The sequence below is a fragment of the Heloderma suspectum genome, chromosome 1, assembly GCF_057233095.1.
Source record: "Heloderma suspectum isolate Gila_16-S chromosome 1, 16-S_ref, whole genome shotgun sequence".
Classification (NCBI taxonomy): Eukaryota; Metazoa; Chordata; class Lepidosauria; order Squamata; family Helodermatidae; genus Heloderma; species Heloderma suspectum.
In genome coordinates this window covers 358886078-358909992 of record NC_139458.1, presented here as the reverse complement: position 1 = coordinate 358909992, position 23915 = coordinate 358886078, and the positions used below count along the sequence as shown (strand labels likewise).

The 23915-nt window shown below is 44.8% G+C and overlaps 1 long non-coding RNA gene across 1 annotated transcript in view; it reads left to right on the top strand.

Moving 5' to 3' along the window:
- Positions 1-904: 904 nt before the first annotated feature.
- LOC146359732 (uncharacterized) overlaps positions 905-23915 on the top strand; it is an 87940-nt gene continuing 64929 nt past the window's right edge. Inside the window, exon 1 of the long non-coding RNA XR_014786757.1 lies at positions 905-1158. This is a non-coding gene — a long non-coding RNA (uncharacterized LOC146359732). The remainder of the gene's footprint in view (positions 1159-23915) is intronic.

Sequence of the window (23915 nt, the reverse complement as noted above, 5' to 3'; positions counted from 1 at the left end):
CGTTCAGCTGAACCTCCCCAGCTAGCTGCGAAGCATCAGCTGCAAGGCTTCCTAAGAGCCAGATGATCCAACACACAGTCTTTCTTACTTACAATCCTATCCAAGCCTCTACTCGGAAGTAATTCCTACTGAGTTCAATGGGGTTTACTTCCAGGTAAGTGGGGCAGGCTAAATCTAGGGAGTACTGCTTAGGATCGCGGCTTAAGTGCGCAACTCCCTGGGCTAGGAGGAGGCGAGCAGAAGTAGACAATGCAACCCCCCCCCCCCAACCCAGTAGGAGAGATCCTGTAAGAAAGATCGGTCTCCTTCGCTCGCTTCCGTTCCGTGGACTTCACCTACCCGGCTCCGCGATCCCCCATCCCGGTTCCCAAAGCACGGGACCCCCTGCCGGCGAGTCAGCCCCCGCGCAGCGCCGAGGAGGCTCTGGCGAGGATTGATCCTTCTCGCTCTCGGCATTTCTTCTCACCTCCACTTGCGTCAGGCTCATCAGAACCCTTCCCTTTCCCTACCCCCGGCCCATCCACGGTCGTCGAAAAGGATCGGGCATTTTTGGTTTTGCTTTAAAAATGTATTTTAAATGACATTCCCCGTCCCCCACTAGCAGGTGTTCTCATCCGACAGAAACGAGCAGGGGTGTGTGTTTCCTTCCTTGTAACCCGCATCCCCAGGCCTGCCCCATCCACTGCCCACGTTCTTCCTTTTGCATCTCCGCCACCTACTAGCTGAATGAGGAAGGGGAGCGGGGTGGGTGGCTGGGTGGAAGGAGAAGGTGGGGGCAGCTCCTATAACCAGGCAACCCTCTTTCGACGTGGGGCTTGCACGGATGGGGTTGTGATTTGTAGGATTTCTCCTCCAAGTCCCTGCCTCCTCCTTGCTCTCCAGCCACTCCAAAGTCTCGTCCCCTCTTTTTGAGCAGCGACTCCTTTCCATCGGCGGTGGTTGGTGTGCGTCTCTCTCTCTCTCTCTCTCTCTCTCTCTCTCTCTCTCTCTCTCTCTCTTTCTCCCTCCCTCATCTCCCTGGAGAGAGGGGGGGGGAGGAGAAAACTCAACTCCCAAACACCGTCCAGATGTCGAAGAAACGCAAAACCCCCGAGGGGGGAGGATCCGGCCTCCCTGAGGAGGAACCCAAACCCCAGTTGGGGGACAGCGAGGAGCAAGGTAGGGGGCAGCCGGGGAGCCCACAATCGTCCCCCCCCGGGAGGGGGAGATCTGGAGGGGGATCCCAGCACTGGAATGCGCTTGGGAGCCGGTGAGGTGAGGTCAGCCGGAGGAGCGAGCACAGGGCTGGGGACAGTCAAGACACAGGCCGGATCATCCCCAGCCAGGTGATTCGACTCTCTCTCGTGTGTTTTTCGAGGCACTGTTGAACTTTTGGGATTGGGAGGGTTAAAAGGCCGGAGGGGGGGGGGCGGAGAAAAGGGGCCATTGATTGATTGATTGATTGATTGACGGACTGACGGGAGAAGGAACTGCAAGTTGGCTGATTCATCGCTCCCCACTCTTTTTTAAAATTTCAGTTGCGTATGGCGTGTGTCTCTGTGTTCCTTTCCTCCTGTCTCGGCCATTGGGAAAATGCCGTGTAGGTGCGATCGGTGTGTTTGGAGGTGGGGGCCCGAGCTGGTGGGTGTTTCTGTGAAGGAGAGATCTCTCTGTGTGTGTCTCATCCCTGCTTCCTTTAGCAGCCCCCCCCCCCCGATGCCAGTAGCATCGTGCTCAAGCTCCAAATACTCCAGTTGTATTGCACTTGGGGGAAAGTTGAGGTTTTGCCTTGCTCCATTTTTTTCTTCCTGTGTGTATGAGAGAAAGAGCCCCCATGCACTTTAACACCCACGTAGAAGCTGGACAGGTGTGGGGGGAAATACATCGGCCCTCCTCACCCCCAAGCATTAGGGAGTTTGGCAGCTGGCTTTCGTTCTTTCACTTCACCTGCTAGTTTCTTTCTCTCCAGCTAATTCTGCCTAACTGGGCCTAGAATTGACTCAAAGCTGAAGATACAATGTTGCAGGGCTTATGATTCTGATGCAGAGAAACAATGTGATGGGGGATGGGGGAACACATGTAGGGGTCCAAACTGTTGGGGGTGATGGTGAAGATCAAGTTGGCGCCCGTGGGCTGCGTGGTGGTGTTGCGCCAGCTGTTGATGTGCTGAGATGGTGAATTTTGCAGAACTGAGATGGTGGCTTTGCCATAGCAGGTGCAAAAGAAACCCTGACCGTAGAGCAGATAGGCAGTGAATGTATGTGTGTCATCCAATATGGAGTCGCTTGTCTTGCTCTTAAGGTGTTGAGGATCAAGGTGTTGCTAATGCCACCTGGATTCGTGAAATTCAGTCTCTACCATGAATGTGCCACTGGGCGGTTGATATGATGTGGGGTTTTCTCCTGTTTTCTGTGCATCCAGTCCGGTTCTTGGCGTGCTCTTACAATGACGCAGTCATGGTGTTCACACCATTTGCTTAGAAGGGTTTTGTTGGAGGTTTCAATACCTGGTGCATTTTAGATTCCTTGTACCTTAATATTAAAATAATGAAACCCATCCTCCCCATTTCATTTGTTGTGAAAATAGATTCAGTCACTTGCAGAAAAACCCTGCAAGTGATTGAATTATGTAATTATATACATAATCCTATGCAGTGTTTCTGGTTGGTTTTAGGTTTGTAGTTGGGGGTTTTTTTGGCCGTTGCTTGGAAGTTAGTATTTTTTATGGGGTCATGAAGAGTCGGACATGACTTAATGACTGAACAACAACAAAGCCAGAAAACATTTTCCATTGAGCATAAGTCTGGAAGTTTGGTTGTCGATGAAGTGCCATTTGCCTTGGGTTATTAGCAGTGTATGAGGAAGCTAATCAAGAATGTTGTCATGGTGCAAGTATGATGGCTGTAAAACCAATACTTGTCATCAGAGCTTCTGGTTATGTAATGGTGATCATTGCTTTAAGAGCACCTTCCTTATTTTGGAAACACAGTTGAAGTGAAAATATGAGTGATCAATATACTTCAAGTTTGCAAATGATTAATTAGGAAGTGATTGCCTATCCTCTGCTCTGCTCACATTCTTCCCCCCTTCCCTTTGTGGCTGCCAAGGTATTGCGCATGGTCCTGATTGTCTCTTTCAAAGCCTCAGAAGGTTGCTGGTCCTTTGCAGCTGGGAGGTTCCACACCCTGAATGCATCAGCTCAGCTCTGCCTTGTGCTGGGCAGTGCAGAAATGGCTGTATGCATGCAGGGCACTCACTGCAGGTGAATGACATTTTACAAGCCTGATGTACTCATTTCAGGGAGCAGATAAAGTGTTGTTTCCATCTTAGGGACACATTCAAGCCCAATCAAACTGGCTGTGCTTGCACACCTATATTAAGTGTATCCAATCCAGAGTCATGTATGCACTTGGCTATTTTAATATCATGGAACTTAACTAAGAATGCTGTTCTGGCTTGATGTATCAGATTTTTTTTTTCCTCCAAAGATGCATTTTCCATTTCTATTTTCCTTGTTGGTGGATAAAGGAATTCTGTTTGCTAATTGTGTGAAAATGTAAATGTAGGAACCATTGGGAGCATATAGTGTTCCACAATGTCACAGTGGGTATTTGTGTGTGTGTGTGTGTGTGACAGAGAGAGAGAGAGAGAGAGAGATGGTGGTTGTGATTTTTCCCCAATTGACATCTGCTTTACAATACAGCATGGATTATCCTGAAACAATTTGCTGTGTCTATACAGAGCATTTGTGTTCTGTGGAAACACAATATTTATTAGGCTCCCATGCCAATATGGGAACATTTAACTGAATGAAGTGGCACATGCATAAACCCTACTATTCTATTCTATGAACCCTGTTTGGACATTTCCCCCCTCTGGTTTTGTTTAATTCAAACAGGTGATCTTATTTATTAACCTTGCTTGGATTTCTAGAAATTGCAAAAATCCAGCAAAAGACTTCCTGCAACAATAGGAAAATAATAGATGATGGCTGGAGGTTGGAGCAACTGACCCAAGTGTTGCCATTTTAATTCTGTGCAGTATATGGTAAATCAAGAGTATATTCTACTAAGATAGGCTGTAACTGGACTTTATTTAGGACGTATATATTGTTTTTTAAAATCTCTGACCAATGCAGCCTAATTCATATATAACTTCACAATGAGCTTTCACTGCCTTGCCTTCTATGATAAGAACAAGCCTGTGGCATATGCAGTTGACATCCATAAGCTTGCTTTTCTGCATATGCACCAAAGCAGATGGCTGTTGAGCACTTGGTCTGCTGAGTGCTGACCAAACATATGCAGAATCTCACTGAATGTTCTGAGCCGAGAAGGGTTTCTAGGGGGAAGTGGTGCTTGATTTGTAATACAACTAAACGTTATGAGATGGACAAGTTTGTATACTGAACTCGGAACTAGTAGTGATGAACTTCAGTGACATCACTAGTTTAAATGCATGGATTTCAATACTAGTTAGATTTGTGTGCTCAAAAGGAAATCATAGAAGACTCGTCTGAGTGTTTGACGCTCAGACATTACTTAAACCACCCCCCAAAACTGGATGTTCAGAGGTATGGGTAATTCTTTCATCTGAAATACCAGAGTAAAACGTACCTTCTGAATCAGCTAGCATTAAGAACAGAAGAAGGTGAGTTAAGTGAAGGAAATGGTTCACATGGATGTGCTCTATACTGCAACAAGAAAACGTTCACCTCTTCAAAAAATGTACGGTTTGCGCTGTAGTAAAAAATGTGTGTATTTATTTATTTATTGGAAAATTTTATATCCTGCCCTTCCACTGCTAAACAATGTTCAGGGCAGCTTGCATCTTCTTCTTTTTTAAAAAACACCAAAATAACCATAGTGAAGAAAGCCATTTTAACAAGAGCTAAAAAGCTGAAATAACGGCAGCTGATAAAATCACCTAAATCAAGTGGGGTCATCCTTTAAAATCTCTATCAGGCAAGCAAAAAGCTCGTCTATTTTTTTAAAAAACTTACCTAGGTGGTGGAAAGCAAAGAGGGGGGCAAAATGACTTCCTGAGGAAGGGATGGGGCGTTCCCCAATTTAGGTGAGATGACAGAGAATGCGATTTATTTATTTATTTATTTATATCCCACCTTTCTTCCATTGTGGAATTCAAGGTGGCTACATGCGGTTCCCAGGTGGTCTCTCCTCCAAGCACTGACCAGACCCAGACCTGCTTAGCTGCATCAAGGTGGCTGCCTCACGTGCCTTTGGACTATGCCCTGGGACAAGCTTTCCCATCCATCCCCAAAAGCCTTGCATAAGCCACAGTCAGGATGCAGGAAGGAGGCAGGATGGTATGGGAGGAGGCAGGTAGTCATTTTGGTAGCCTGGGCCCAAGCCATGTCGGTCTTTAAAGGTAGTTGGCAGCACCTTTAAGTTGTGCCTGGAAATGAACTGGTAAACAGTGCAGCTGTTGCAAAATGGGTGTAATGTGTTCCTGCAACCAAGCAGCCGCTAACACCCTGGCTGTCAAATTTTGAACCAACTGAAGCTTATGGTGACTTTGCAAAGGCAACTTTATGAGATTATTACAGTAATCCAATCTAGATGTGATTTCTATGGGTTTCTGGATGTCCGTTGCAAGCAATGCATATGTGATGCATGTTGTACGTATTCAAATTGTGATAAAATCATGCAGACAAACCTTTGTTGTTATTCAGTCATTCAGTCGTGTCCGACTCTTCGTGACCCCATGGACCATAGCACGCCAGGCCTTCCTGTCCTGCGCTCTCTCCCGGAGCGTGCTCAAGTTCATATTCATTGCATTGGTGATGCTATCTAGCCATCTCATCCTCTGCCGTCCCCTTCTCCTTTTGCCTTCAGTCTTTCCCAGCATCAGGGTCTTTTCCAGGGAGTTTTCTATTCGCATTAGGTGGCCAAAATATTTGAGCTTCAGCTTCAGTATCTGTCCTTCTAATGAGCACTCAGGGTTGATTTCCTTTAGGATGGACTGATTTGACCTCCTTGCAGTCCGGGGAACTCGTAAGAGTCTTCTCCAGCTTTACTGTGGTGTTAAAAGATCAGAACATTATATAGATAGATAGATTAAAAAAAAAAATTGGGGGGAAAATCACATGCAGAATTTAGTCCAGTCTTTGAGTAAGGCTTCTTTATATGCATTGACTTGATTCTCACGATCACCACTGCCCACCATGGCTTGTTTAACTGTGTGCCAGGCAGTTTTTGAATATTCAAGCCATGGCCACAGCTTGTTATGCCGCCCGAACCTGAGGACCGTGGGTTATGTGAGGGTTAAACAACCCTCTCATAACCCATGGTCCCCAAGTTTTGACGACATGACAAGTTGCACCTTAAATATTCAATGCACACAAAGGATTAAATAAGCCACGGGGGGTTGTTTGATCATTGGAATAGACCCATAGTTTGCTTTTAGAATTTGAACAGATGAAAATAAGCAATAGACCCATGGCAGCTTAACATCATGAGAGCAATTCCTCCCATGGGGCTCTTTTTTTTTTTTGGATGCATTGCACATGGGTAGGAATATCCAGGGTCTCAATAGATCCTATGTAGAGTTGTGAAGGCTTGGGGTAAATCAGGAAAAATGTGTGTGCATGCGGAAACCTGTTTCCCCCCCTAAATTTTCCAAAAATCCATGGAAAAAATGGGACAAAAGCTTTTTACAAAATCCATGCATCTCCCCATTTGTTCTGGTTTGTTTACATTTCTAATGTGGTAGATACAATTTTGTGTATTGGGTTCACTTCCACATTTGCCTCTGTCCTATGCAGGGGACCCAGTTTGTGGTGAGAAGGATGCCATAAGATCTAATGCCTCCAGCGGATGGCATAAAGTAAGGACTAGCACCCAGAGCTGGGCCTCTGAGGTTCAAACTAGAGGCAACATTAAATACATCTGCACTGAATGTGCAAGTTTCTAAAAATGCCTTGGGGGTATGTGATGAGTATCATGATCCCTTCCCGGCTGTGATCCTGACGAAAATCACTCCTCTGAAGCTGCTATTTGCTTTGGGAGGAAGTTCTCCATTAGCACTGGGGGCGAGGGGGAGAGATTTCCTCCCAATGCAAAGAGCGACTTCACCTGCTGCAATCAACCTCCCTCTGCACCCCCCCCCCAGTGGGATTTTTAAAAACGCACATGCTAAATGCCAAGATTCATGTCACAACACATCTAGTTTTGTTCCATGTCTACCACTGTTCAGGGGCCTGAACTGGACCTAATCTGAACTTTGAATTGGGCACATATATGATTTTCTTAGAAATTCCATAACTAAGGGGTGTTTTTAAAGCAATCCTTGTTAGTAGAACTCTGGAGTCACAAGGAATTGATTGACAGAAGGAAATTTTGGTGGCCCGATTTATACATCTACTTTGGAACTGGATAAGAGGTTCAGCGCCAAGAGATCGATGACCTTGCAGTTGGCAATTAGGAACTTCGCACTGAATTCTCCTATAAGGCCATATTGCCTGATTGGAATAAATCACACAAACCTGACCTGAGTGAACTCTCTTAATCTTACTTCTGTCAGAAGGCTTGTATTGCACAAGCTAGAAAAGTGGTGCAGTGGACAACGTGGAGGTATTGCACTGGGGAGGCCTGGGGCAGTATCCAGCTGTGTCATTCCATTAGCGCAAATGATCTTGCACTAGCGGAAACCAGGTTCTGAACGATGTGCAAGAGAAGAATCCAACCAAAGTTATGTTTGCACAAACACAGTTACTCAAGCGGTTGTGCATGATGCTTGTGCAACCCATTGTACAATCGGTTGTGCAACATCACTTGCGCAATGGAAAGAATTAGTGGAGTTCCACTAGCGCTGTTTGAGTTTGCAGAATGACACCATTGGATACTGCCTGGGTTCAAACCCCTGCTCATACATGGAACAGGGGGCATTGGGCAACTTCAGATGACTTCTTGGCTAGAATCTGTACATGAGTGCATCATGGACAGGTATTGCACCTGTTGACTTTCAGCAGCCATTCCTAGCCTGCAGCCAGTCCTTAAAAGCATGGCTGAGAATTGTAGTGAAACATACATATGTCTTACTTAATAGGCATTTATTTAAAATGTATAAACTGCACCTTCATCCAAAAGACAATTCAGGGTGATATACACAAAAATAAAATATTTAATACAATAAAACAGCATAAAACCTAAAACATCAATACAGTAAAACTGAGAGGCATACAAAGTATATTAGCCAGCTTAGAAAATACAAATTTAAATTTAAAACCTTTTGTTCTTCTTCATTCCAACTCCATCTGGGCAGAGACAATGCCCCGCTTCATGGTGCTTGCTGTGTTGCAACTTGAATTCTATTTTAAGTATATGCCACAAAAAAGTAATGTGCCAAGTGATACTCTTCTGTGGAAGTAATTGAGCAAAGATCAGGCTTGAGGCTGGCAGACTGAAAGCATGCTGCACCCGCACCTATCACAGCGCTGTGGAGCCATTTGGGATGCTATATTCTGATTCCATCTGGGTGTCTGTTTATGGCAGGGGTGCGGAACGTCTTTCAGCCCAAGGGCTCAATTCTATTCTTTAGAGAAGCTCGGGAGGGGGAGGGGGCTGCATTCCAGTGGTGGGCGGGGCTGAAGGCAAAAGGGGTGGGGCCAAAATAAAACAAATAACAGCACCTATTCTAGTGTGAAAGATGTTGCTGCTAGATGCAGATTTAAGGTAACATCTGTTTTAGCTCTTAGCCTGCTGTTGGTGGAATAATCCATCTCTGACTGTGTTGGACCTTCCAGCTTGATACCCCATCTGTGACTATTAGAATCAATACTATTGTAAATGCCCAGGTAAGTGGGCTATCTGTCCAGACCCTCAAAACCAACTGGTCACTCACCATTGGTTCTTGGTGCGGCACTGCCTCCAGTCCACTCTTGTTGGCACCTGTATGCAAAACAGATGGTTTACTTGAGTCTGCATTGGCTAGAACAGGGGCCCCATTCAAGCACTTGATGATCTCTTGAAATGTGCTCTCACAGCTTCCATCACCATGTTCCTCAAAAGGTTCTAGGGCATCATCACAGATATCCCCAAATGTGTTCTCCGCAGCCTTCTTCCCCCCTCCTAGTGCTGGACATAATTTTATAAGGCAATGTGGCACAGTGGTTAAAGCACTGGACTCTGACTGGGGAACTCAGAGCTTAGATCGCTACCAAACCATGAAGCTTGACCACTCTTTCAGGCTTACCTTCCTAGGGTGGAGATTTATGAATCGCCAAAAAGAGGAAACACATCACCCTAAAAAAGACAAAGAGGGTACTGATTTGCATAGAGTTTGCATATTCTAAGTTATATGTATAAATGGAAATTTAGCCATCTTACTATAATTTAAATAAAAATAAAATACATCTCACAGAGATACCACCCTGTGGCCAGGTGACCCGTGTGCCTGCACAGCCTGCTGTACAGGTGCTCACTGCTCCTGGGGTCCTTCCTGCTCTCCTTCCTTAGAGTTCTTTAGCTTAAAAAAAGACGTGCACTGGGCAGTCCTTCAAACAGAGGGCACCTTCAAATAGAGGACCATAAAGAAGGAGACATGGCCACCCTACATCGATCTCCTGTACAGCACCCTGAGCTCGTTGGGGGCAGGGCAGGATACAAATGTGGTGGTGGTGATGACAGCTTTGCTGGATTGCTACCACGTCCTAGTTAGATCATGTAATGGTTTCACAAAGGCAGAAAAGCCACACTCAACTGATTAGTAAATTAAAAACAAAGGCAGAAATATTTAGTGCTGCATAATGCTGAAGATGTGTTGAGGCTACCAATAAGTGGTGCTATCAGAGTGAGTCTTCAGGGTAAAAACTGTAGTGCCAAAGAGAACAAATCAGCAAAGAACAGCTTTCTCTAATCTGGTGCTCTCCACCTACATTGGACTAAAACTCCCATAAATGGGAATTGTAGTCTCTGTACACAGTTCTAAGTCCAAATGTAGGGAATTGTAGTTTAAAACATCTGGACAGTACCAGGTTGGAGAATAAGAATCCAGATGTTGGGTGTATTTATTTCTTTATTAAGCTCATCTCTATCCTACCTTTCCTTCCATCATGGAACTCATAATGACTTACATGGGGTTCCTGGCAGCCTCCCATCCAAGCACTGACTAGTTCCAAACCTGCTAAGCTTCAGCAAGGTGGACGCATGTGTCCTCAGACCATGGCCTGGATTTAATGTATTTTTGTGCAAACTCTTCTTGTTTTGTCACTCTTTGCATTCCAGACAGCCCAATCACTTTGTTCAATGCACTCTGTGCTTGTTTCACTGTAGCAGAAATTGGGTTATGAGGGAAACGAAAATTGCTGTGTGGTGTGAGAGGCCTGGTTCATATCATGTGGACTGTGAAGGTTTAGATCCCTTACCTGAATGTGTGTCTATAGAGGTTGTGGCTGGCTCAGACCGGGGTGGGGAACCTCGTTCAGCCCAAGGGCCAAATACCTTTTCAGAGAAGCTCTCGGGGGCCGCATTCAACTGGTGGGTGGGGCTGAAGGTGATGGAGGTGGGGCCACAGGCAAATGGGATGGGGCCAGAATATAAATAAATAAATAAATAAATACTAGCATGTTGTAGCTGAAAGCTCTTATTGCCCGTCACTAAGCCACAGGAGAGGCATTTCAGCTGTTTAGAATGGATAAAAAATTTGCACAAAAGCTAGGAAACCACCAAAGGGTCAGTGGTTAGGGGGAAAGTGGATGGGGTCAGGGGAAGGTGGTGTGGCCTTCTGGGGAACCCCAGAGAGCCAGTTTTGGCCCCCAGGAGGCCTGGATTTGGCCCCTGGTCCTGAGGTTCTGCACATAGTTACGTAAAGGCTTTTTTCTGCTGTGGCACCCCAGTTGTGGAATGCCTTCCCCTTGGGAGGCCCGATTGGTGCAGACACTGCTTTCATTTCGGCATCAAGTTAAAACATGTTTTTTCTTACCAAAGCCTTTGAGGACTAATTGGATTCCCTGAGTTTGCACGCTGTTTCAACTGTTTTATTGTTTTAGATTTTAAATTGGTATTAGTTAGCTTAATACGTTTTAGCTATTTAAATTATTTATTGTTTTATATGGTTTACATTGATTTTATCTGATTTATCTGCCCTGAGATCTTAATGATGTAGGGCAGGATACAAATGTTTTAAATAAATAAAACAAATAATGGGGGCTAGACATCTTTAACAGGTCGGTCTCTCTCTCTCTCTCTCTCTCTCTCTCCATTTCTTACAGAGAATTCTCAACACTTTTACTAAACTATAGTTCCCACTATTATCTTTCCTGGGGAGCAGGGAACCAAGTCAGTAAAAGTGATCTAAAACCATCATACATTTGTAGTGTAGAAAGAGTGCAACTCTGAGGTGGGTTGGATATGTCTGGGCTAAAACTCCCCAAAGAAACTCTCCATAGTCAAAAAGAGATTTGTTTTTCCTTCTCACCATTCTATAGTTAAAATGTCCCCTAACATTGTCCATGCATGTGTACTTTCAGGTGTGAGGCCTAAAAGGGAGAGAGGAATAAGCAGGCCTTTGGGAATGTCAGTGTACCAGGAGTAGGTGGTGCATAACATAACAGATTAGGTCCATTTGGTCTCAGGGCCTTCTCTGGGGCGGCACCCTAACTGCTGTCCTTAGCTAGATAGCTTGGAACCTTTAGAAAATTTTCTGTCCAAAAAGCACTTAGGCCACTGGAGAAAGGGTGGGGTAGTCTCCTTGATTTTTTTAAAAAAAGTTTTATGGATGTGGTTTGCTCTTTTTAATGCATAATGTTGATTTTATTGTTGTATTGTTTGATGTAGTCAAAGAGTGCTTCTAGGTGGAGGGCTCCTAGCACTATCAAATAGAAGGCAATGTGAAGTTATTCCATTTCCCCCCCTTAACGGATTTTTGGGGGTGGGGAAAAAAAAAAAGGATAAAGCCATGGGAAAACATGGGAGGGCTACAAATGGATAATGACATTGGCTGGACCTCTTCCAAATTCCATGAATGAGACAGGGTGATTGCGCAATAAAAGCCTTGTCTGGAAGCACCCTAAGCTACTTCCACTGCTCTACTGGTCTGAGAATGTGTACACAGTCAGTAAGTAAATAAATAAATAAATAAATAAATACAATACAATACAATACAATACAATACCTGTACTCAGACTATCAGGACTCGTCATTGAATGGTGCTTGCTAAGATAAATCCAAACAGAGAGATGCTATAATTTGAATAAACTCTAGAATACGTCATTGGAAAACTTCTGTGTTTGTTTTTCTTAAAGCTCTTTGTCCACACCACCATGTATCTTTCCTATAAATTGCTTTTTACGTTCCTAATAAAAGGAGTATCACATATCGCACATTGTCTGAAATTGAGACTTTTACCTTATGTGACTTTTCCTTCTTCCTTTCCATTCTGAGAAAAGGAGCTGAGTCATGGAGAGGCAAGTGTAGCAGCTGTTGAATAAGATACAAGCACTGATAATATTAAAATATGGAAGCAGGAGAAGTGCTTGCATAGTTTGTGCAGTTCACTTCTTTGGCAAATAATGAAATATGCCTGCACTGATATTGTGGAAATCTTGAATATAAAACCTACCTAAGGTTAAACAACATTAACCACCCAGATCCTACTGTCCTTTGCTACAGAATGTATATTGAGACCCTTTTTGCCATCTACCTTTCCAAACAGTTTCTACTATATGATCGAATTCTTTGGTAACCTCCCGGAATAGCTGCATTTCTTCTGACTCATTTCTTTAAGACACCCATTGATCAATTCATTATTAAAACCGAAACTTCATAGGCTTTGAAAATGAGCACTGCTTTATGAAATGATGCAGGTAAATCTGTGGATTCATTGTAACACTGGATACTTAGTGGTGATCATCCATTTGAATATCTGTGCTAAGTCAAGGATATGTATTAGAATGCTTGTCAGGGTTCCCCTTAGGACCTGGACTCCCTGAGCAACTCCTTAAGGATCTCTTCCTTCTTTTACTTTCCCCTTTCCAATGGCGTGGGGTTTAGGCTGTAGGCATGGGGTGATTGGCACTAGACACTTGGGGTTTAACCACAACAGTTTACTGGTAAATTAAACCAAGCAAATCACAACTCAAGGTATTTACACAATACTGCTGAGTGTTACAAAAGGCAATGAGAGAAAATGAAAGTTGCAAAATGCAAGTCCTTTACTCTAACTGTACTTAGACTTCTCCCAGCTGCTTCTTCCTGCTCCCTCTTCAGGCTCTGGTCTTCCTGACTCTCCCTTTTTATACCCTCCTCCCCCAAACCCAAAAGTACTGCTTCAAATCTGAAGAAATGAAACTTAACTGGGGAAATGAAACTGAAGCTTAACTGCTGAGTAAATATTACTTTTGACTGTTTTTGCCCTTGGATTGTTCGTAGGATCCGGTCAAACCACATAGCATAACCCCTTGGAACTTGTGAATTTTTTTCTAGGTTTCTTTAGAGCATAGTGTGGGAGCTTGTGGCCCACTAGATGTTGTTGGACTCCAACTTCCATCAGCTCCAGCCACCATGGCTAATGGTGGACAGCTTGAGAATGAAAGGAATTGAGAATAAAAATGCCAATACAAATACAAATCTATGGTGTGACCACATGTAGAATACTGTGTACAGTTCTGGTCATCACAACTTAAAAAAGAAGTTGTAGAATTGGGAAAAGTGCAGAAAAGGGCAACTAAAATGATCAAGGGGCTGAAACAACTCCTCTATGAGGGAAGGTTACAACAGCTGGGATTGTTTAGCTTGGAAAAAAGGAGGGTAAGGGGAGACATGATAGAGGTGTACAAAATTATGCATGGTATGGAGAATGTGGATAGGGAGACATTTTTCTCCCTCTCTCAAATTCTAGAACCCAGGGTCACTCTACGAAGCTGATTGGTGGGAGATTCAGGACAGATCAAATGAAGTACTTCTTCATGCAGCACATAGTTAAACTATGGAATTTTCTACAAGAAGATGTAGTGATGGCCACCAGTTTGGATGGCTTTAAAAGGGGGTTAGACAAATTCCTGGAGGAGAAGGCTATCAGTGGCTACTAGTCCTGATGGCTATATGCCACCTCCAGTATCAGAGGCAGTATGCCTATGTACACCAGTTGCTGGGGAACATGGGTAGGAGAGTGCTGTTGCATTCATGTTCTTCTTGTGGGTTTCCCATGGGCAGCTGGTTGGCCACTGTGTGAACAGAATGCTGGACTAGATGGACCCTTGGTCTGATCCAGCAGAGCTCTTCTTATGTTCTCATGGTCAGGAGTGATGGGAATTGTAGCCCAACAACATCTTCATCCCTACTCTATAGAACCTAAAATGGAAGACAAATCTAGGAAAATTAAGAACCCCAGACAACCCCATACTTAATTCTAAAGTATGATGATAGTTGGTCAGGATTAGGGGCCAAGAATATTGTTAAAGGATTGCTTTACCATGGCTTTCAGGTTTTGTGAACATGCTATAAAGTTGTTTTAATCCCATATAAAAAACATATCTGCTGTGAACAACTTGAGAGAGGAGCAGAGTGCGAAGTGAGGGTTTTATTTTGTTTTTTACACCAGGCCATCAAATATTGCTGCCATTTACAGCCTTCCTTAAGTGTCAGCCATGCCACCTTGAACTGTGGTCCCACCAGTCTGACAAGCAAAGGGACAAACTAGATAAGATGCTAAATGCATGTTTGTACTCAACTCACAGGAAGATTCTATTAGCAGAACAGTAACACCCAGATGCTTCATAAACCATAAGGCAATACAGCACCAGGACAACGTAGGGCATCTTTGCTGGTCCCAGGCACTCCGTCCTCCCCATCTGGATTTGGGCCTGAAAGACTAAGGGAAGTGTGAGTGGATGGAGGGTAAGCTGTAAGCAAGCCCGATTTGTGGCATTGCACAACATCGGCACTGATCACAGGGCACATCAGTTGAGGCATCAGGCACAGCTTCCTATTTCCGGGCATGCTGGAGCTGGAGCCAACATGAGATGGCCTTAATGCCGGTCTTAAACCAGCAGGTTTGTTGATCATTGAATAGGAACTTGCCTGATGCCGAGTCAGACCATCAGTATATCTATGGTCCACCTTGACTGCTAACAGCTCTTCAGGGTCCCACAGTGAGGTCTTTCCCAGCACTTCTACCTGAGTTTCTTTAATCTGGTGATACCAGGGGTTGACTCTATGACTAGTAATGCTGCCAGATTTCATAATTTGTTGGCTAGCTGATTGAAACGTGTGCGTTTGTAATGCTCACCTTTGCAGTGAGCTTGGACTGCTGTCTTAGGAACTTGTTATTACATTCAGAATAGATTGCAAGCTTTGGAGCATGTTTAGCCTGCATCCAAATTAAGGCATCAGTCTATCTATGGTCCACCTTGACTGCTAACAGCTCTTCAGGGTCCCACAGTGAGGTCTTTCCCAGCACTTCTACCTGAGTTTCTTTAATCTGGTGATACCAGGGGTTGACTCTATGGCTAGTAATGCTACCAGATTTCATAATTTGTTGGCTAGCTGATTGAAACGTGTGCGTTTGTAATGCTCACCTTTGCAGTGAGCTTGGACTGCTGTCTTTTGTTGTTGTTGTTCAGTCGTTCAGTCATGTCCGACTCTTCGTGACCCCATGGACCACAGCAGGCCAGGCCTTCCTGTCCTGCGCTCTCTCCCGGAGCGTGCTCAAGTCCATATTCATTGCATCAGTGATGCTATCTAGCCATCTCATCCTCTGCCGTCCCCTTCTCCTTTTGCCTTCAGTCTTTCCCACTGCTGTCTTAGGAACTTGTTATTACATTCAGAATAGATTGCAAGCTTTGGAGCATGTTTAGCCTGCATCCAAATTAAGGCATTTCTGTGCATGCACTGGATTCATTGGATTAACCCTTTTCCTTCATGAGGAAATGTGATGATTTCAGTCAAACCCTTTTGGGAAAGGTTGGCATATGAACTCTTTCCACAAACTAATCATGTTTGAAGAAACAGCCATGTAGGCTGCATACACCTCCATATACCATTCCTTCTATTTCTCTTCCATATATTGTCTGGCGATGGTGAATAAACATTACATAGAAAGACCATGTGGAAACAACCAATCAGGGAGGGTACATAACATGGTGATGTATGACACAACGATGCATTATGTGATTCCAGACTACAGCTCCCAAGATGCAGTTGGATACTGCGCATGCGCAAAAACTCATATACACAGAAATCTCAAAGGCGGTTCAGTGTAAGCAAGTGGAAAGTGATTCGTCTTGGGACAAAAAATCCCAACTTCATATAAACACTGAGGGGATCCAAGCTAGCAGTGACTGACCAAGAAAGAGATCTTGGGGTTGTGGTGGACAGCTAAATGAAAATGTGGACCCAATGTGTGGCTGCTGTGAAAAAAAGGCAAATTCCATGTTAGGCATAATTAGAAAGGGAATTGAGAATAAAACTGCCAATATCATACTGCCCCTATACAAATCTATGGTGCAACCACACTTGGAATACTCTGTACAGTTCTCACCACCACACCTAAAAACTGGTATTGTAGAGTTGGAAAAAGTGAGGAAAAGGGCAACTAAAATGATCAAGGAGCTGGAGCAACTCCCCTATGAGGGAACTGTTCTGGGACTGTTAAGCTTAGAACAGAAGGGGAGTCATGAAGAAGGTGTACAAAATTATGCATGGTGTGGAGTAAGTGGATAGGGAGACACTTTTCTCCCTTTCTCAGCATAACGGAACTTAGGGTCATCCCATGAAGTTGATTGGTGGGAGATTCAGGACAGATAAAAAGAAGCATTTCTTCACACAGTGCTTAGTTAAGCTGTGGAATTCATTTCCTCAACATACAGTGATGGCCACCAATTTGGATGGCTTTGAACAGGGATTGGACAAATTCCTGGAGGAGAAGGTTATTAATGGCTACTAGTCCTGATGGCTATATGCTACCTCCAGTATCAGAGGCAGTATGCTTATGTGCACCTGTTGCTGGGGAACATGGGTGGGAGGGTGCTGTTGCACTCATGTCCTGCTTGTGGGTTTCCCATGGGCAGCTGGTTGGCCACTGTGTGAACATAATGCTGGACTATGGACCCTTGGTCTGATCCAGCAGGGCTTTTCTTATGTTCTTAACAAGAACTCTTGTCCGAAATTACATGAATGAACTTTCATGTAAGTTCACTTTGGAGCTTTGATTGCTAATGGGATAGTATAAAACAAGCTCTGATGGGAGCGGGGAGGGGAAATTTTTCTGAGAATTTGAATTGTTTCTCTGTTCAGAGTGTGGGAGCAGATCTCCTGCCTCAGAGGGTGCAACTCTGTTATGAACACCAAACCCAGATGCTGACTTGAGAAGTGAATACTTGGGCCATCATTGGCACAGACACGTCAATATCCATGTTGCTCTCAGTCCTAACTGGCAATGCTTTGGAACGAGTCTGAAGACCTACCAGCATATATGTTCAGGCAAGGAGTGTGGTTGTGTGTGTGGGGTGGTGGTGGTGGTGACAGCTTCTGAGTAGGAATTCCTTCAGGGTGGTGCGCTGGGATGAGAGAAAAGAGGTGGCTAGCTTAGTTTCTTCCCAGGCATCAAGGGTGTCTTCTGCTACCCTGTGGGCCATACCTACAACTAGAGAATTATTTTTACAAGCTTGCATGCAAATTCATATGCATTTTTATCTGCATTTCTCCAAACACATGCATTTTTGTATGCAATTTTGCCTAATATACACATTTTTGGATCATTTTTCATAATGTATGCATTTTCATGTCATTTTCATGAATATACACTTTCCTCTAACATATGAATTTTTTGATTGGAGGACTCCATTGCAAAATTTGGAAAAATATGAAGGGGGAATGAGTTGAAGTATGAAGGGGAGATGTGGTGTGCGACTGTGGGGTGGGGGGAGACATGGTGCCTGGGTGGGGGGAGGCTCAGCAGAGGTGCATGTGTGCTTTCCCACCTCAGGTGGCAGGAACGCTTGTGCTGGCCCTGAGAAGGGACCTATCAGTGGTAGGGGGAAAGGGGGCACTGCCAGGGAAGAGGGCATGGCCATCAGGGGAACTCTAGAGGTCTGGATTTGGACCCCACGTGACCCCGATTTGGACTGCTGGCCTGAGGAGCAATACTCCTTGTTTATAAGGAACAGGATGCATTTACATGAGGGGAAGCCACTGTTTTCCCTGTGCGTGGTGAGCCCCACCATGCCAACAGCCGATGGATCTGAAGTGCAATACCACACTTCCATGTTCATCTTGCTTCCATACAACATCACAACACGTGCTTCTCTTTCATTGATGCTTTGGAGCACATGTGGAAAGCCACCAGGTGTGCCATCTTGGCCTTCTTGTCTAGGCCAGGGGCATTGCTAGGTTCTTAAAAGATCTGGGGCGCAGGCCCATAACACAAGTTTGCATATATATATAATTTATATCCGAGTCTAAGCGCACCTCTAATGTGTGTGTGTGTGGTATGTGCATGTGGTGTGTTTGCATGTGTGTATAGATTACATACATACATACAAAAGAAGTGTGCACTGACCTCCCACCCCACTTCAACTCAGACCCCGATTCAGTATTTTGGAAAACATACCACTTCTGCTTGGGCCAATTTATACTCAGACCACTTCAGCTCAGCACCAAATCTGAGTCAAGGTTTGGAAACATGAGTCTTTATGCTTCCTGTTGACTACCATGAGAAATTTGAAAAAAACTAACTTTTTTCTCTTGGTCAGAACTTGATGATAATTTCAGGCATAGTAGCCCCCTAGAAGGGGATTACACCTGCCCAATGTCAGAAAAATATGTCCAGGGTTTATATTTTGATTTTCTTTTAAAGGGAACAGCCAATAATATTTTTATTTCTTGGAAGAATTGGATAAAAAATGCAAGATTCATTGCCCCATCAGAGGAGAGCATGTCTGCCAAATTTCAGAATGATAGCCACAAGAGTTTTTGTGCAAGGCTGGCCTTGAGATTTTGAGGTTTCCAGAAGAGGACATACTTATCTCCCTATTTTCCTTGTGGAGCATTGTCCTGAAAATTACAGACAGCCTATAGTTGTCCCTAAGTAAGAAACCAGCAAAGTTTCAGAAGGATAGGTGCAACAGTTCATGTGGAAGGGGAGTTCTCCAATTTGGGGGAGGGAGTGATTTGCCTTCCCTTCCCCTCCCTAGTTTTTGGGTAAGTTTGTATGAAAATGCACAGGTCATTAGAGGTGTCCCCCAGGCAAGAAACCTGCCAAGTTCCTGAAGGATATACATGCATGCAAATTTAGAATTACTAGAATTTATTTACATTTCACCAAACTTAGCAGCAGGGGAACATGGGTAGGTAGGTGCTATTCCACTCATGTCCTGCTTGTGGGTTTTCCATGGGCATCTGGTTGGCCACTGTGTGAACAGAGTGCTGGACGAGATGGACCTTGGTGTGATGCAGCACGGCTCTTCTTATGTTCTTAAATAGAGAGTGCCTCTGAGCATATGCAGAATGCTTTTCTTTCACCACTAAGCACTTACATTCTCCCCCTACCAATTCTATTCCCCTCCATGCAACCATCCCTCCTCATCCTACCATCCTCCAGAAACTCCTCATAAAAAGAGGTGTCTTGTTTTGTGCAACTCTTCTCTACCTCCTCCTTGTTATGAACAAGCTCTCATTGTATCTTCCCCCCATAACTTCATTTGTGCCAAGACTTCACCAGGATTCATCCAAGGAGTCTGTTTTCAAAAGTAGGGTTAAGTTTTGGAGAAACTCTGAGCATGTACTAAGTGCCTTTCCCTCACCACTGAAGCTAGAGTTCATGCAAGCTGCTCCAGCTGGTCCAGGGACTACAGAAGCAAGCAAGCTCCCAGAGAGCGAGCGACCAGAGCGAGCGAACAGGGGGAGCAAACAAGAGTTGGCCAGGGGAGTTGCAGTGGTGGAAGAGACAAAGGAGACAAAGGAGACAGAGTCTAAGAGGTAAGTGGGCTGCAGGAAGCCCAGGGGCCTGCCCTTTATCCTTCTGATTGGCTGTGAGCTCACCAGGTGTTTCGGAGAGCTCCAACTGAATTGGGTGTGTGTGGCCTGAGTACTCCCAGCAGCTGAGTGGGTGGGAAGCTTCAGTCTGTTTCCTGCCTCCCAGCTGAGCAGAGCAGAGCAGAGCAAGCTGCTCCAGCTGGTCCAGGGACTACAGAAGCAAGCAAGCTCCCAGAGAGCGAGCGACCAGAGCGAGCGAACAGGGGGAGCAAACTGGAGTTGGCCAGGGGAGGTCAAGAGGGAGGCCCCTAACATTTTTTTTCATTTTTTTTTCATTTTATTTTATTTTTAACTAACTTTTTTCCATTTATTTGTCTTGTAACACACACTTTCACATCAGTGGGACTCTGCTTTTAACCTCTACTGAGTAGAGGAACAGGCACAGGCTAGTCTAGAGCAACCACAAAGCTAGACACAAAAAGGGAAAAGAGGCTATGCAAGGACAAGACTCTCCAGTGGTGGTGACCTGCAAGGTGTGTGCAATGTTTGTTTTCTTGCCTGAGAACAACATGGCCTACACCTGCAACAAGTGCAAGTTGATCACGTTGCTGGAAGAAAAAGTAAGTGGACTGGAGCGGCGACTGTCAACCCTCCAGGGAATAAGAGAACACGAAGAGTTCTTGGACAGAATCGGGGAACTACAGCATCAAAGGGAAGACCAGAAGCTTGAAGAGCAACAGCAAGATGAGGCAGTGGGAAATGCTGAGGTGAAGAAAAATGGAGTAGAGGATACTCCTTGGAAAAGGGTGACAGTTAGGAGAAGAAGAACTAGATGCAGTGGAGCTGTGGAACTGATTCCAGGTACTTGCGGATGAGACTGGAGAACAGCCTGCAGAGGAAGAATCACAGGGGAACCTACATGAGAGTGAGCAAGAGGCTGAAGGTCAGTCAAACAGAGGCGATGAAACCCAGGCCTACAACAACAAGAAGAGGAGAGTGGTAGTAGTGGGAGACTCCTTGCTGCGTGGGATCGAGACCCAAGTATGTCGCGAAGACCCTTGGACTCGCCAGGTATGTTGTCTCCCGGGAGGATGAATTAGAGACGTGACTGAAAGGTTGCCTGCACTCATAAAGCCCACTGACAGGTATCCCTTTCTTCTCATCCATGTGGGAACAAATGATACTGCCAAGCGGAGCTACGAAGAGATCACGTCAGACTTTGAAGCTTTGGGAAGGAAACTCAAGAACTTGGGGGCCCAGATAGTTTTCTCATCCATCCTTCCAGTAGTTAGAAGAGGGATAGAAAGGGAACGAAAAATACTCTGGGTGAATGACTGGCTAAGAAGGTGGTGCCGACGAGAGAGATTTGGATTCTGGGACCACGGGCTATACTACCTGGAAGATGGGCTGTTGGCAAGGGATAGGTTGCACCTCACAAAGGATGGGAAGAATATGTTTGGCCACAGCATGAAGAACTTCATCAGAAGGGCTTTAAACTGAATCCTACGGGGAAGGAAGATGTAATGTTGGGGGTAACAACGGACGTAGGCGCATGCACTGCAACAGAGAGAACAGCTCTGATAGCGCCCAATAATAGTCTTCAGACACATGTAGGAAGAAAGCCAGACTATGAAGCACATGGTCTTCGATGTCTATATACTAATGCCCAGAGTATGGGAAACAAACAGAATGAACTTGAACTCTTAATACAGGAGGGAAATTATGACTTGATAGGTATAACTGAGACTTGGTGGGATGAGTCTCATGACTGGAATACAGCAATTGAAGGATATAACTTGTTATATAGGAGGAACTGAAAGGGAGGTGGGGTTGCACTATATGTGAAAAATACATATCTCTGCACAGAAATACAGGAGGATGAGCTTGGTGGCCCCATCAAGAGCATCTGGATCAAAATAAATGGAGCAAAGAATAAAAGGAACCTGGTGGTCGGAGTCTACTACCGGCCACCCAACCAAGGAGAAGACGAGGATGAAATTTTTGAAAAGCAAATAGCCAATGTTTTAAGGAAGCATGATGTAGTAGTAATGGGGGACTTCCATTTCCCCGATATTTGTTGGGAGACAAATTCTGCAAAACATGGCCCCTCCAGGAAATTCCTGACTTGTGTGGTGGATAACTTCCTCCTACAGAAAGTAGAGGAAGGAACTAGAGGATTGGCTATCCTTGCCTTGATCCTAACCAACAGAGATGACTTAGTGGATCAAGTAGCAGTTAAGGGAACTCTGGGGGAAAGCAACCATGTTGCACTTGAGTTCTTGGTTCTAAGGGAAGCAAAAGCCGGGTGTAGTCAAACGCGTACCCTGGATTTTAGGAAAGCTGATTTTAATAAACTCGGAACAATGATCAGTAAGGTCCCATGGCAAGCGACGCTAACGAGAAAAGGAGTCCAAGATGGGTGGGAGCTTTTAAAAAAGGAAATTCTCAAGGCACAATCACAAACAATTCCAACAAGAAGAAAAGATGGAAGACAACAGAAGAAGCCAATGTGGCTTCACAAAAAGCTTAGGGGTGACCTGAAAACAAAAAAGGACACATATAGGAAGTGGAAAGAAGGCCAAGCAACAAAGGAAGAGTACAGGCAGGTAGCACAGAATTGCAGGGATGGCGTCAGGAAGGCTAAAGATGAGAACAAGCTGAGGTTGGCGAGGGATGCAAAAAACAACAAAAAGGATTTCTTCAGCTATGTGCATAGTAAAAGGCAGAGGAAAGAAGTGGTTGTTCAGCTATTAAATAAGGATGGCAAAATGATAACAGATGACAGAGAAAAGGCAGAGGTGCTCAATTCCTACTTTGGCTCAGTCTTCTTCCAAAAGAGGGTCTATGACCCCACTGGCAAAGGCGAAGTGCAGGCTGAAGGGGCAGGCTTGCAGCTTGAGATCGATAGGCATATGGTCAAGGAACATCTAATTACTCTGAATGAGTTCAAATCTCCAGGGCCAGATGAACTGCATCCTAGAGTAATAAAGGAACTGGCAGAAGAACTCTCAGAACTGCTGTCTATTCTCTTTGAGAAATCATGGAGGACAGGGGAAGTGCCAGATGACTGGAGGAGGGCTAATGTTGTCCCTATCTTCAAAAAGGGTAAAAAGGAGGAACCTGGGAACTACAGACCAGTCAGTCTGACATCAATCCCTGGGAAAATTCTGGAGCAGATGATAAAGCAATCCATCTGGAAGCACCTTGAAAACAATGCCGTGATTACACGAAGCCAACATGGATTTGTCAAAAACAAGTCCTGCCAGACAAATCTGATCTCATTTTTTGATCAGGTAACCTCCCTTGTAGACCGTGGGAATGCTGTAGACATCATATTCCTCGACTTCAGCAAAGCTTTCGACAAAGTGCCCCATGATATCCTGATGAGCAAACTAGCTCAAAGTGGGCTAGATGAAACAACGATCCGGTGGATCCACAGTTGGCTACAGAATCGGACTCAAAGAGTGCTTATCAATGGGAACTTCTCAAACTGGGGAGAGGTAATGAGTGGGGTGCCGCAGGGCTCAGTCCTGGGCCCAGTGCTCATCAACATTTTTATTAATGACTTGGAGGAGGAGGTGCAGGAAATGCTGATCAGATTTGCAGATGACACAAAATTGGGCGGGATAGCTAATACTTTGGAAGACAGAAACAAAATTCAAAGTGATCTGGATAGACTGGAGCACTGGGCAGAAAACAACAGAATGAAATTTAATAGGGATAAATGCCAAGTTCTGCATCTAGGAAAAAGAAACCAAATGCACAGTTACAAGATGTGGGATACGTGGCTCAACAACACTACAAGCGAGAAAGATCTTGGAATTGTTGTTGATCACAAGCTGAATATGAGCCAACAATGTGATGTGGCTGCAAAAAAGGCCAATGCTCTTTTGGGCTGCATTAATAGAAGCATAGCTTCCAAATCCCAGGAAGTACTAGCTCCCCTCTACTCAGCACTGGTTAGGCCTCATCTGGAGTACTGTGTCCAGTTCTGGGCACCACACTT